At 37.5% G+C, this 14,345-nt stretch overlaps 2 non-coding genes across 2 annotated transcripts; both read right to left on the reverse strand.

Moving 5' to 3' along the window:
* Positions 1-5,528: 5,528 nt before the first annotated feature.
* On the reverse strand, positions 5,529-5,634 carry LOC132638962 (small nucleolar RNA R71). Its single transcript, XR_009582016.1, has one exon. It is a non-coding gene; the product is annotated as a small nucleolar RNA R71 (small nucleolar RNA).
* A 4,819-nt stretch (positions 5,635-10,453) lies between these two features.
* LOC132638950 (small nucleolar RNA R71) lies at positions 10,454-10,559 on the reverse strand. Its single transcript, XR_009582005.1, has one exon. It is a non-coding gene; the product is annotated as a small nucleolar RNA R71 (small nucleolar RNA).
* Positions 10,560-14,345: the final 3,786 nt, after the last annotated feature.

Raw genomic sequence — 14,345 nt, forward strand, 5'->3', positions numbered from 1 at the left:
TAAGGTAGAAGCGCTCTCTACCATGAATTTTTCCATTCGCACGATAAACCAAAAATAAGTGATCAAGAAGGAAGTTATTATTCTCACAGTTTACTTGAGCAAATTTTGAGTTTTAAAACAAATGAATTCAATGAGATGAGGAATAAGAAATCCTTACACCCCAAACAAACTATGAGTTTTTAAGTATTCCCACTTGCATCCATCAAAAAAACAACTCAAAATCCTAGGTTAATTAAAAACTCCCAAAATATTTAGATTTTCTGGATACTACAGTAGTCGATTTATTGTAGCTAACTTTCTGTAATTTTTCAGCTTTCAAATTAATAGATCGGTGAGTATAAGAATACCCAATCATGTAAAGCTCTGATACCACTTAACAACACGGATAGCAAAAGAACTTAAAATTAGAAGTTCAAACGCACGTATGAGTCCCTCACTAAAAGAATTGCTAAAGAAATAAAAAGAAGGGCGTCTTCTCATCAAGGTTTCAGATCAACAATTAAATCATTAACACACACGTACAATGCAGGTGTTGTTCGAATTAAGGAGGTGAAACCCAATTCCAAAGTTAAGATGATTAGTGAAACCCAAGCTATAGATAGAGCTTCAAGTTTTATTGCGGATGTGTTCATTCTGCTGGTAAGACAAACTTCCAATTTTACTTTCATTTTTTCGATTTGTTTGTTGTGTATATAGCTATTGTTGATTTGTGAATCATATCTGATTTCATTTTTTTCAATTTGTTTGTTGTGTATATAGCTATTATTGATTTGTGAATCAAATCTGATTTTGTAGGATCTACACTGACCTGACAAAATCAGATCTGATATAATATGATATGATCATTTTCTCTCTAAAATTTGTAATTTGTGATCCAAATCTACTTTTTAAGACACGAGTAAGATCCCGTGATCCCGTGACTGACATATGATGAGGGTCAAACCGATTGAATATATGTACCTAATCGAGACACTTAATAGTATTTTGGACAATTTTATCAGTACATGTATAAGTTAGAAAGGAATCTATTGTAACCCTTTGAAATAATTTTCCAATCATATAAAGATCAGGTCAACTCGGCCACTATACAATAAAATGTTTATATTGCTATTGTTGAATTCGATGGTATAGAGCTCACAACGCATCGTCCTCTAGTTGCACATTTAGCCTCCGATGCAAACCACAAGTAGAAATGGTCCAGTAGTTGCCTCAACTTGATGCGTCTGATAATAGGTTGTGAGGTTGATATTTATCTCACAAGAAAAAATGAATTTAAAATTTGTGAATTTATAAACTATGGTTCACTTTTTTATAATACAAAGTTATCTTGCACAATTAGCATTAGTTGTACTTGCGTGAGGCATATAATAAAAAAAAATCATATATCAATTATTTACAAAATGGGATACTTTTGTTTGTTATTTAATAACTACTGCCTCTAATTTTGATATTTATGTGAACATGACTTTTTTGGATTTCGTGAATTTTTTTTAGACTAAAATAGTCTTAAGTTGAGGGGTATAAATAACGACAAGAGGAATCAAAATCGATGAACTGGGGCATGCAAGTCATGACAGTATTACAAACCGTACTAAATCGTCATGATTTCAAAATTACAAACAAACAACCAAAAACAAAAATCAACATGGTGACATGCAAGTCATGATAAATAAATATAAATTACTATAATAAATAAGGGGCAATCCAATGATTTTTGTAATACTTAGTTGTATCTCAATTATTTAGTTGAGCATCTTGCTAATAAAAAAGAAGGAGTCTTCCAAATTTGCCCTTGTACTTGCTATTTATTACATGATCTACCAAAGTATGTTTCTAATAAATCATGACACTCAAACCTTTTTGGTAATTACATGTAAACCTGTCAACCGGGTAACCCGGCCCGGTTGGCACAACCGGCCGGTTGCCTGTTAAAAAACCGGTCATGGCTACCGGTTGAAAATACTAGAATCGTAACCGGCCGGTTATATATATATATATATTATTATTATTAAATTATAATATATATGAGTTTCATATATACTTATGCTTATAAGTGTAGTATGTAATATAGATTGTATACTTTTTATTTTCAAGTATATTTTTAACTTAATTATATTTATATATGTTATGTAAGTGTGTGTCTATATATATATATATATATATATATATATATATATATATATATATATATATATATATGTTTAAGTTATATGGATTATATAACTTAAGTTTATATATTTACTAACAACTTATGAGTATTATAAAATTCAAGATTGTTTTTTTCTAAGTATATAACTTTCTATTTTATAACTTAAGTATATGTATATTATAAGTATATTCTAAGTATATTGTAGGTATATATGTTTAAGCTATATGTATTATAACTTAAATTTTATATTTACTAATAACTCATGAGTATTATAAAATTCAAGATTGTATATTTATAAATATATATAGTTATAACTTTCTATTTTATAATTTACATAGATGTATATTCTAAGTATATTGTAGGTATATTCCTAACTTAATATAAGTAATATTAACTTGAATACTTGTAAGAATATGAACACAAGTAAATAGAAGAAAACTCAATGAGCCATATATTTTATTCATTAATGGATAACATTTATTTGCAAGTTTGTATTTTTTTAACTTGCAAATAATACATGAGTGGCAACTAAGTAGTACAAGAATAAAATCACATTGTTTCAACCATTTGGGTAATGTCCGCCTTATCATATTCATCCATTGAGATATCTTCCATGTCTTCAATTTGGTCTTCTTCACTTGCTATTAAAACTTCAATCTCTTGCTCTTCGCCTTCCACTGCCGCTAGACTTTGGTTGTGCCGCTCCAATCTAATCCAATCGCAGATGCAAACTAGTACTTGCAAGTTAAATTCGGATAAGGAGAGTCTATGATCTCTAATTTGTTGTCTTCCTTGGCTAAATGCATTTTCCGAGGCCACGGTTGATATTTGAACATTAAGGATATCCCGAGCCATTCTTTCAAGTACCGGATAATTCGCCTTGTATTTCTTTCACCATGCTAAGACGTCCACTTCGTCGCTCATTTCCACCACCGGTTGCGTCAAATAAAAGTGAAGTTCATCAAAGTTTGCACTCTTACTAGAAGGAGTAGTAGAAATGTTTCTCCAAATTCCTAAACTAGACATGGTACGTTTTTTAGTTTGAGAAGTAGAAGTAGTAGGGCGTGGTATTCCTAAACTAGACTTGCTACGTTTTTTAGTTTGAGAAGTAGAAGTAGTAGGGCATGGAGCAACGGGTGTAGCATTTTCTTCCAACTTAGAATAATGTGTAAAAAAAAAAAAAAAACTCAACATCTACCGCTTTCTCAGCCTCAAATTTAGATGGTTCCTCGGTAGTAATATCTAAATAACGATAAATTTGTCTAACCAACTCAACTGTATAACAAGTTTTAAGATAAGGATTTAGAATAGAACTCAATATAAATAAATTTGGGATGGGAAAATAATACTGATGTGCCGTGAATTTTGGCACATTTTATGTCTTTTTCACTAGAAGTGTTGCTTGTTTTTAAGTGTTTTTACATCGTTTCTTAGGTTATTTTGGTATTTTGTAGGGTTGGTTGACTAAGGAATGGAAATGATAAGAAATGCTGAAAAACGGACAACTTGGAGCAAAAGGACGGTCCGTAACTCGAGCTACGGACCGTAACGTGATCCATACAAGAGAGGAAGATCCAGATACGTGCCGCTCTAAAGGACGGTCCGTAATTCATGTTACGGGCCGTAACGTGTACCGTAATCTGAAGAAAATTTCCAGTAAGAAGCCTAAGTAGTGTCATATGTTACGCCCAGAAGGACGGTCCGTAACGCAGGTTACGGGGCGTAACATCATGGCGTAACGCATTGGCCACTGAACACTGAAGCCATGATCCGCTGGAAGATACGGACCGTAACCTGTGTTATGGTCCGCCGCAAGAAGCCGTAATGGTTGACCTATATCAAGCTGACAAAGGACAAATCCGAAGGACGGACCGTAACCTGTGTTACGGTCCGTCCCGCGAAAAGGTATTTTTGTGCAGAACTTTGGCGCGATTTTTGGCCCTATAAATACTTAAAGTTAGGTTTTTAACATTCATTATGATCTTTTGGAGCATTAACTTTAAGGCTTGGATATTTGTGAAATGGTTGGAGCATTTAAAGCACCAACTTCACCCTCATTCCACATTGTATTAGCATTGTAAGTACATTATGTTAACTTTTAAGCTTTCTTTGTTAACCAAAATGATGAGTAGATAATTTTAATTCTAAGGTTATGGACCCTATGATGGATATTATGTGAATGAGTTTCTACTATTGATATATGCATAATGGTTGTTGGTATTTATTCTATCTTTGTGCATTAGCGTTGGGGAATGATTGCCAGCATTAGCCTAAGCCATTATACTAACTTTTCTTGGGAAAGAGAGTTAGTATTGGTAAGATTGAATAACAATGACTCAGGGCATTAACCCTCATTTAATAGACTAACTTAGAGATAAGAACAAATTTAATTGGCATTATTGGTCGCTCTTCGAGTTCAATTCTTTTACATTTGGAAAAATCATAAAGAGGAAATACGGCCTAACTGTTGAGAAACATTAGGAAGTCCTTAAGAGATCAAGTGCATACTCTTAGAACAACCATTAGAAGTATATCACATTGAAACCTGAAGCATAATATCTAATCAAAGTGGGGAACACAACCTTAGTCTCTCTCTCACATTAAGTACAATTCAAGTCAAAGTATTCAATTGCATTACACAACAAATATTTCAAACTATTCGGAATAGGATTAAAGCCTTTAAAGACTAGTATCGCATACAATTAGTACCCTTTTCTCTCCATATTCCCTGTGGGATTCGACCCCAACCTTATTTGGGTTATTATATTTGACAACGGCCGCTTTACGTCACTCATAGGTGTAATTTGAGCGTATCAAATTTTGGCGCCGTTGCCGGGGAATACGGTTTTGAAATTACTGATTGTTGCGTACTCTTCTTTAAAACTTTTTCTATTCCATCACACCTTGTTTGCTGTTGTGGTGACCCAGGTGAATATGGCAAGAAGACAGAATCGAAATCAAGGAAACCAAGGTGGACTCCAAGTGAACCCACCTGCACCAGAAGAGGATGAAGATGAGAATATATTTGCGGAATTCATCAATAAAGCTGATTATGCTTCTGTTGTGGTCCCTCCTAGGACTTGAAATGCTACTTTCAAAATTGATAGTTCTATCTATCAGCTGCTGAAACTTGAAGGTTATTTTTGAAATTCTTCGGAGGATTGTCCACTCCGACATTTGAAGAGCTTCCTGCACGTGTGTGCTCAACAATCCCAAGGTGTTGTTTCTGCTGATGCATTTCGGTTACGGGTCTTCAAATATTCCTTGGCTGGCCAAGCAAGGGAATGGTATGAAAAGCTTCCCAGCAATTCTATTCATACCTGGAGCGAGCTAGCCAATACATTTCTGAAGAAGTGGTTCCTACCGAGCAAAAAGGCTGAACTTCGAGATAAGATCTTTGAGTTCAAACAGCTCCCGGGGGAACAATTATATTCGGCATGGGAGCGGTTCAAGTACTATCTAGCTCAATCTCCAACTCACGGGTTTCCGGATGCTATTCTCACCGAGAAATTCTACAAGGGCTTAGATACAATGAATCAGATTGCTGCCAATACTGCCGCGGGAGGATGCTTCATGGACAAGTCATTTATCAACATCACCCGTTTACTTGATAAACTCACCACCCACAATCAAGCTTGGCATTCTACTGATAGTGAGAGTCTCTCTTATGGTAGTCCATCACTAGCTGTTGTTGCAAAAGAAAACCACGAGAGAGTAGTAATATCTAAATAACGATAAATTTGTCTAACCAACTCAACGGTATAACAAGTTTTAAGATAAGGATTTACAATAGAACTCAATATAAATAAAGTTGGGATGGGAAAATAATACTTCTTAAATTTTTTCCTCATACTATAAATAGCCGCTTGATAACCCGATTTTTCAGTATACTCATATAAAACTCTAGTTATTTCGACTAAGTATGCTAATATTTAACCGTGGGATAGAATTGTCTAGAAAAAACAAGAGTAGCATTATAAATTTTTTCTAAAAGTGTAGTACATTCCACAACATCTTCCCAATCGGAATTACTTAACCACTCACTAATCTCCTCATTGTGATTATTGTGAGTATTTTGTATGGAACCTTATATTCATATGCTTGTTGCAATATAATGTAAGTGTAGTTTCACCTAGTATCAACTTCAACTTGAATTTTCTTAGGTATAAGACCAACACTCACACAATGACTCTTAAAATCTCTAATTTCAGCCCTATTGGCATTACAAAAAAGAAAAGCAACCGCATTTCTAACCTTGTGAATAGGATCATCAAATAACTTAAGACCATCTTTAACAATCAAGTTTAAAATGTGACAACTACATCTCACATGAAAAATATTTCCTAGTGGAGGGTTTAATTCATTTTTTATAAGGCCAACCGCCTTTGTGTTGTTAGAAGCATTATATAAAGCAATACAAAGTGTGTTTTTGTAAATGTTAAAAAAGTTTATATTAGTTGTTATTCCATTAGCTAAAAATTTACCGTTGTGACGACCCTTCCCTTCATCATATATAAAAGCTATAATTCTTTTTTGCATCACTCAACTATCCTATCCAATGACATGTAATAGCAAAAAAATCTAACTTATAAACACTCAGACCAAGATCGGCGGTAAGGGAAACATTACAATTTAAAGAATTAAGTACATGGTGCAAATAAAATCTATACTTTTTTATATAAATCAATAATATCCGCTCTACAAGTATTTCTAGGAATACCCTCAAACATCGAATTATAATTACGTTGAATATAAGTAACAAAATCCGGCCTCGAAGGAAAGGAAAATGATAAAGCATCATAAGCTACCATTTTAGCTATCTCTACACGGTCTTTCTTCTTGTTGTAACTAAAAGTTTTTCCGGTATGTGGGTCTATTGTTTTTTTAATATCCCTGGAACCCGTTTGTGATCCCCAAACATCCCTATGTTTTACCGCTAAATGACTCGATAGTGAACCCATTCCCCCATCCTTATTGTTCCTACACCTGAACACAAATGTTTTATTACATATATTACATGTGACTATTCTTTCTCCCTATCTTTAGTTATATAATTCCAAACTTTAGAGGTTGGCTTACGAGCGGGTTTTGACTGTGTTTGTGATTGTTGTGCTTATGTATCTCCTATTGGCTGTTCCGGTGATTGTGTTTCATCATCATCAACTTGATGAAAGGTTGGGCCAAATATGTGTTCCATTACTTCGATATCTAAAATTGGACTATTTTCACTAATGTCATAACCTATATTAGGTGTTTTAGCCACAAATGTTTCATCCATATTTCCTCTCCCCCTAACACTACTACTACTACCACCAAAGAAGCCCGTCTCTTCATAATTAAATAGCAAGAAATTAAATCGCAAGCAAACAAATCGCAAGAAAATAATTTGTAAGAAATTAAATTGCAAGAAATTAAATTGCGAAAATTAAATTGCAAGAATTAAATTGAGAAAATTAAAGATAGAGTTGGAACGAAGGTATCAAATGTCACGACCCAACCCCGTGGGCCGTGACTAGTGCCCTAACTGGACACCCATACTCATTCACTTACCAAATCGACATATCAAAGACTTATTCATATTTAACATACGTTATTTTGCACAGATATTGAGAACAGACGTCGTCTTAAGCGGTCACCTGTAACAAAAATATCATACAGAAGCCGGCAGGCTGGCGGAATACACATCACCCGAATATACATACATATACATACATATGGGCCGTTTCGGCCATAATAGCAAACGGGACCGCTTAAGGCACAAGTCACAGACATCACCGAACAAACACGACCCATGACATACATATATGTCTACAGGCCTCTACAAACCACAACAGAAACATATGACGGGACAGGGCCCCGCCGTACCCCAAATAGTTGTATATACAGAAACATATACAATAAAAGATATGTACCAAAAATATGGGCTCCGGATCAAAGTAGTAGTCCAAATAGCAGAATAAGTATCCTACACTGGCTGGTCACCAGAACGAACGTCTTCACCTGCGGGCATGAAACGCAACTCCCGAAGAAAGGGGGTCAGTACGAAATATGTACTGAGTATGTAAAGCATGAAATACAGTAATCCAAAGCATAAATGAAGTGAGAAGTACGGAAAATGGATACTGAATTAGTATATCAAAACCTGCGCTGAAAACATAAGTAAGGCAAATAAAAATCATGCATAGGGCTCAGGAACGTGGTCGCCACTCCGACGCTGGCGCCACAACACATCATACTCCAGAAGGTTTCAAATCTCCGTACAATCCCGAACATATCGTATCATCATAACATATCACAACGTCATAACACAGCATATGACATAACTGATGTGGCGTGGTTTTACGCCACAATCGATGCTTTTTGACTCTAAGTTTTACTTGTTTTTAAGCAAGCCTATGTGATTTTACGTGGTTTTTAGTGTTTTTCAGGTAAAGGAACAGATTCGGCACAATCACAGTTGAAGTGCAGAACCAGGTCGTAAAGTGATGTTTACGGTCCGTATTCTACAATACGGGCTGTATTCCATGGTCGTGTCTAAGGATAACAGAACCAGAAAGTCAAGCTGAGAAGATGGTGGTTTACGAGCTAGGTTTACGGACCGTATTTCAGTTTACGGTCCGTATTCCATCACGTATTTAACCAGTTGAGCATCTGGCAGAAAGTCGAAGTATCAGATGTTGAATTACGACCAAGCAGTTTACGGACCGTAAACCACTTTACGGTCCATATTTTGGAAGGATAAGTTGCACACAGCTGAGAGAACGAGTTGGGCGTAAACCATGTTTACGGTCCGTAAAGTGATTTACGGACCGTATTTCATCATGACGGGACTGAAGTGCAAAATCTGTAACTTATGTATTTTCAAAACCTACAAATAGTCATTGTAGGATTTTAATAGTCACCATTCAATATATTTTTGTCTCTTGACTTAGAACAAAAACTTCTCTCTAGTTTTTAAAGATTCAAACATCAATTCAAGTATTACCAATTCTTTTTTTATTCCAAAGTAAGCATTTATGAATTCTTCAATTTCTTATTTCTTGTTCTTTGTCATGAGTAGCTAAATTTCCTTACTAGGGTTGTGAACCCAATGATGGGTGTTTTGTGATTGGGTGTTGTGATTGATATACACATAATGGATTATTAGGGTTTGATTATTCTTCATTCTTCATTCATAATTAATGGTTGCAAACATTGATTAAAGCCATAAACCTTAATTTATTTGGGAAAATAATTAGGGTTGGTAAGAATAATTAACAAGAACTCAAAGCTTTAAACTTTGTTTAATAAATTCACTTAGGAATAAGAGGAGTTTACTTGGCATGATTAATCGTTCTTCATAATCACTTTCTTATATTTGGGAAAATCATAGAAAGATATAATTTTTATTTATTGGGAAATAGTAGAGATTCACATAGAGATTAAGTGCATTCATATAATGATCCATTACAAGTATCTCAAGATCAATACCCATGATCATACACCCTATCTAACGGGGACACAACCTTAATTTCTTTTACCATAAATAGTCACTAAAACAATAGTTTAGAAATTAGTCATAGACAAAACCCAACTTTTACCAACATTATCGGATTAAGATATTAGACCTAGAACTTAGCATTTACGACTTTAGTAAACTTTTCACACCATATTCCCTGTGGGATTCGACCCCAACCTTGTTGGGTTACTATATTTGACAACGTCCGCGTTATACCAATAATAGGTGTAATTTGAGCGTATCAAATTTTGGCGCCGCTGCCGGGGAATACGGTTTTGAAATTACTAAATAGTGTTTGCTTTGATTAAAGTCTTTTGCTTATTCCATCACACCTTGTTTTCTACTCTGTGTAAACTAGGTGAACATGAATCAAAATCAGCAGAATCAGCGTGCTGGTAATCAGGTGAATCGGTTGAACAATCAGGCGAATGAATCTGATGATGAGAATATTTTTGCTGAACTCGTCCAAGAGGAGGACTATGCATCTGCTATTGTTCAACCTCGAGTTGGAGCTGCTACAGTGAAAATTGACTCATCTTTATACCAGCTGTTGAAACTTGAGGGATACTTTCGGAACTCTACCGAGAATGACCCTCAACGTCATTTGCAGAATTTTATGGATGTGTGTGCTAATCATATCCAGAATAATGTTCCACAAGATGCTATTCGGTTGAGGTTATTCAAATATTCCTTAGCTGGGGAGGCAAGAACATGGTTCGAGAAGCTGCCCCGAAATTCGATTACTTCATGGGCAGAAATGGTAGCTGTTTTTCTTACAAAGTGGTACCCCCCTAGCAAGAAGGCTGAGATTTGCGACAAGATTTATGAATTCAAGCAGCGACCGGGGGAACAACTATATGAAGCCTGGGAGAGGTTCAAAGAGTATTTGCAGAAGAGCCCTAATCATGGTTTTTCGGAAAATATATTGATGGAGAAGTTCTACATAGGGTTAGATCCAGTGACACAGTCAATATCTAACAATGCAGCTGATGGGTGTTTTATGAACAAGACCTTTCGACGAGTGACCACCATACTTAACAAGCTGACAACTAATAATCAGGCTTGGCACTCAAACAATGCTGAAGTGGTACCATATGGTAGTGCTATGCTCCAGAATATAGTGAAGGAAAATCAGGATACCCAGCAAACATTGGCAGAGCTTGCAACAAATATTTCCTTGCTGACGAAGAAGTTCGATGAATCTCAGATCAAAAAAGTAAATATTTGTGAGGATGATGTAGTTTTGCCAAAAGGGATGTACCATGCTCATGATGGTCCATTCCTTGATGGGCCACCCATGCAGGTTGAAGATGCCAATTATGTTAATAACTCTCAAGGGAGTTATCAAAGACAGAATTACCAAGGTGGCTATCAAAATCAGAATCAATGGAGACCTCAGCAAGGTCAAGGTGCTTACAACAACTCTGGGAACTACAACAATAACTATGGTGGTGAGAACCAAGGGAGCTACAACAACAGCAACAATTTTGGGAACAAGAGTTCCAATCCTTATATACCACCAAAAGGGCAGTCGACAGAGCAGGGTAGTTCAAAAGTTGAAGCAATGCTTGAGAAGATTCTGGCTAATCAATCGAAGTCTGAAAGGACTTTATCTGGGCTGACAGAGACAGTGGGTTCTCATCCAGCAGCTATTCAGAAGCTTGTGTCGCAGATGAGGGATATATCCAGAGAGCATCACCCTCCTAAAAAGGGAGGACTTCCGAGTGACACTATTCCAAATCCCAAGAATGGGGGAGGCGGTATAGACCGCGCATTTGCCATCACTACTAGAAGTGACAAAACAATACAGGGGGCTGCTGAGGAGGTGAATGATCTTGAGCAGATAAATAAAGAGAATGAGGTGCAGTCTGAAACACCCATTATTGCTGATAAGAGGCCTACTGACAAGAAGGTTGCTGATATTCCAGAGATGGTGAGAGAAGCTGATGACACAAGTAAACAGGATGTAAAAGGGGCTCTCCGCCCTTTGACACAGCTTTTCAAAGCTAAACCTCCTTTTCCTCAGAGGTTGGTAAAGAAGAATGAAGATGCGAAGTTTGACAAGTTTTATGATCAGCTGAAGCAGTTATCTCTGAATTTTCCCTTCTTGGAAGCTGTCAAAGAGATGCCCGGTTTTGCAAAATATCTGAAGGAGTTGCTGACTAAGAAGAAGACGGTTCAACATGAAACCGTGAGTTTGACTCACACTGTGAGTTCTATTATCTCAACCACAACTGTTCAGAAAAAAAGAGATCCTGGGGCATTCACCATTCCTTGTTCTATTGGGTACCATGACTTTGCTCGCGCTTTGTGTGATAATGGGGCGAGTATTAATTTGATGCCCCTTTCTATATATAAGCAATCAGGTTTGGGAATGCCACGGCCTACTACGATGAGGTTGCAGATGGCTGATAGGTCTATCAAAAGACCTGTTGGGGTGGTTGATGATGTGATTGTGCGGGTTGGTGAGTTTTTGTTGCCCGCTGACTTTGTGATTCTTGACTGTGCTGTTGATCGGGACATTCCTATCATTCTGGGGAGGCCTTTCCTTGCTACAGGGAGGGCTTTGATGGATTCTGAAAAAAATGAAATCAAGTTTCGAGTCAACAATGAAGAAGTGACTTTTTAGGCTAGCAAAGGGATGAAGTTACCAAGTGCTTATGAGAGCATTTCGGTAATTGATTCATTTGATATAGTTGATGATGCAGTGGAGTTCAAAATGGAAGAAGAGAGCTTGGGTGAGGCTTTGGCTGGCATTCTGATGAATTTCGATGCTGAAGACATGGAAGGCTATGAGGAGACAGTTAACTCACTTGTTGGGTTGGGCTCATACACATACCACCCAAAGAAGCTGAGTCTTGATCTGGAAAATAGAACAACTCCTCCAGCAAAGCCTTCGATCATTGAGCCACCTAAGTTGGAGCTTAAGCAGCTCCCGTCACACCTGAAATATGAGTTTCTTGGTCCAGACAGCACATTACCGGTGATTGTTTCAGCTTCATTGACTGAGGAGCAGATTGTGCAGCTTTTGGAGGTATTGAGGGAGTATAGGCGTGCTATTGGTTGGACCATAGCAGATATTCGAGGTATCCCATCTGGGATTTGTGAGCACAAAATTCAGTTGGAGGAGGGCAGCAAACCAAGTGTAGAGCATCAGAGGCGACTAAATGAGAATATGCAAGAGGTCATCAAGAAAGAAATCATCAAATGGCTAGATGCAGGCGTGGTTTTCCCGATCGCTGATAGTAAATGGGTGAGCCCGGTCCAATGTGTTCCTAAGAAGGGCGGCATTACTGTTGTACCGAATGCGAAGAATGAGTTGATCCCGACCAGAACTGTCACCGGTTGGAGAGTTTGCATGGATTATCGCAAGCTCAACACAGCCACGAGCAAGGACCACTTCCCTATGCCCTTCATTGATCAGATGTTGGATAGACTAACAGGGCGTTCTTATTATTGTTTCCTTGATGGTTATTCGGGTTACAATCAGATCAACATTGCTCTGGAAGAACAGGAGAAGACCACATTCACTTGTCCTTATGGGACATTTGCATTCAGCCGGATGCCTTTTGGTTTGTGTAATGCACCAACGACCTTTCAGAGGTGCATGATGTCAATCTTCTTCGACATGGTGGAGGATTTCTTGGAGGTGTTCATGGATGATTTTTCCGTGGTGGGTGACTCATTTGATTATTGTCTTGGCCATCTGGGTCAAGTGCTAAAAAGGTGTGAAGAGACTAATCTGGTGCTGAACTGGGAGAAATGCCATTTTATGGTGAAGGAAGGAATCATCCTCGGTCACAAAATCTCTGAAAAGGGAATCGAGGTCGATCAAGTAAAAATTGATGTGATCTCCAAACTTCCTCCACCTATCTCAGTCAAAGGTGTCCGAAGTTTCTTGAGGCATGCTGGGTTCTACAGGCGCTTCATCAAAGATTTCTCTAAAGTTGCCAATCCTTTGTGCAAGCTTCTTGAAAAAGAGGCTAAATTTGTGTTTGATGAGAAGTGCCAGAAGGCGTTTGAGGAGTTAAAAGTGCGTCTCACTACTGCTCCTATTATTGTTGCTCCTGACTGGTCCCTACCATTCGAACTGATGTGTGATGCTAGTGGTTTTGCGATTGGTGCTGTGCTTGGGCAGAGGCACAATAAAATTATGCACCCGATCTATTATGCTAGTAGAACACTGAATGCTGCACAAATGAATTACACAGTGACGGAGCAAGAGCTGCTTGCCATTGTGTTTGCCTTCGAAAAATTTCGGGCCTACTTGTTGGGGTCCAAAGTTGTGGTTTATACTGATCATGCAGCCTTGAGATACCTCATGGCAAAGAAGGAAGCAAAGCCGCGACTGATCAAATGGGTGCTACTGCTGCAAGAGTTCGATTTTGAGGTAAAAGACCGAAAGGGCACTGAAAACCAGGTGGCTGACCATCTCTCTCGGCTTGAAGAAGCTGGGAGACCGTCTGATGAGCTTGATATAGATGATGCTTTTCCAGACGAGAGGGTGTTGGCGGTGTCAAATGAGGTAGCACCATGGTATGCTGATTTTGCCAATTATTTGGTAACAGGTATAGTTCCCGATGATATCAAAACTTACCAAAAGAAGAAATTCTTGCGGGATGCTCGGCAGTACTATTGGGACGAGCCTTATTTGTTCCGCACATGCGCTGATAACATCATTCGGCGCTGTGTTCCGGA

This window comes from Lycium barbarum, chromosome 4 (genome assembly GCF_019175385.1).
Source record: "Lycium barbarum isolate Lr01 chromosome 4, ASM1917538v2, whole genome shotgun sequence".
NCBI lineage: Eukaryota > Viridiplantae > Streptophyta > Magnoliopsida > Solanales > Solanaceae > Lycium > Lycium barbarum.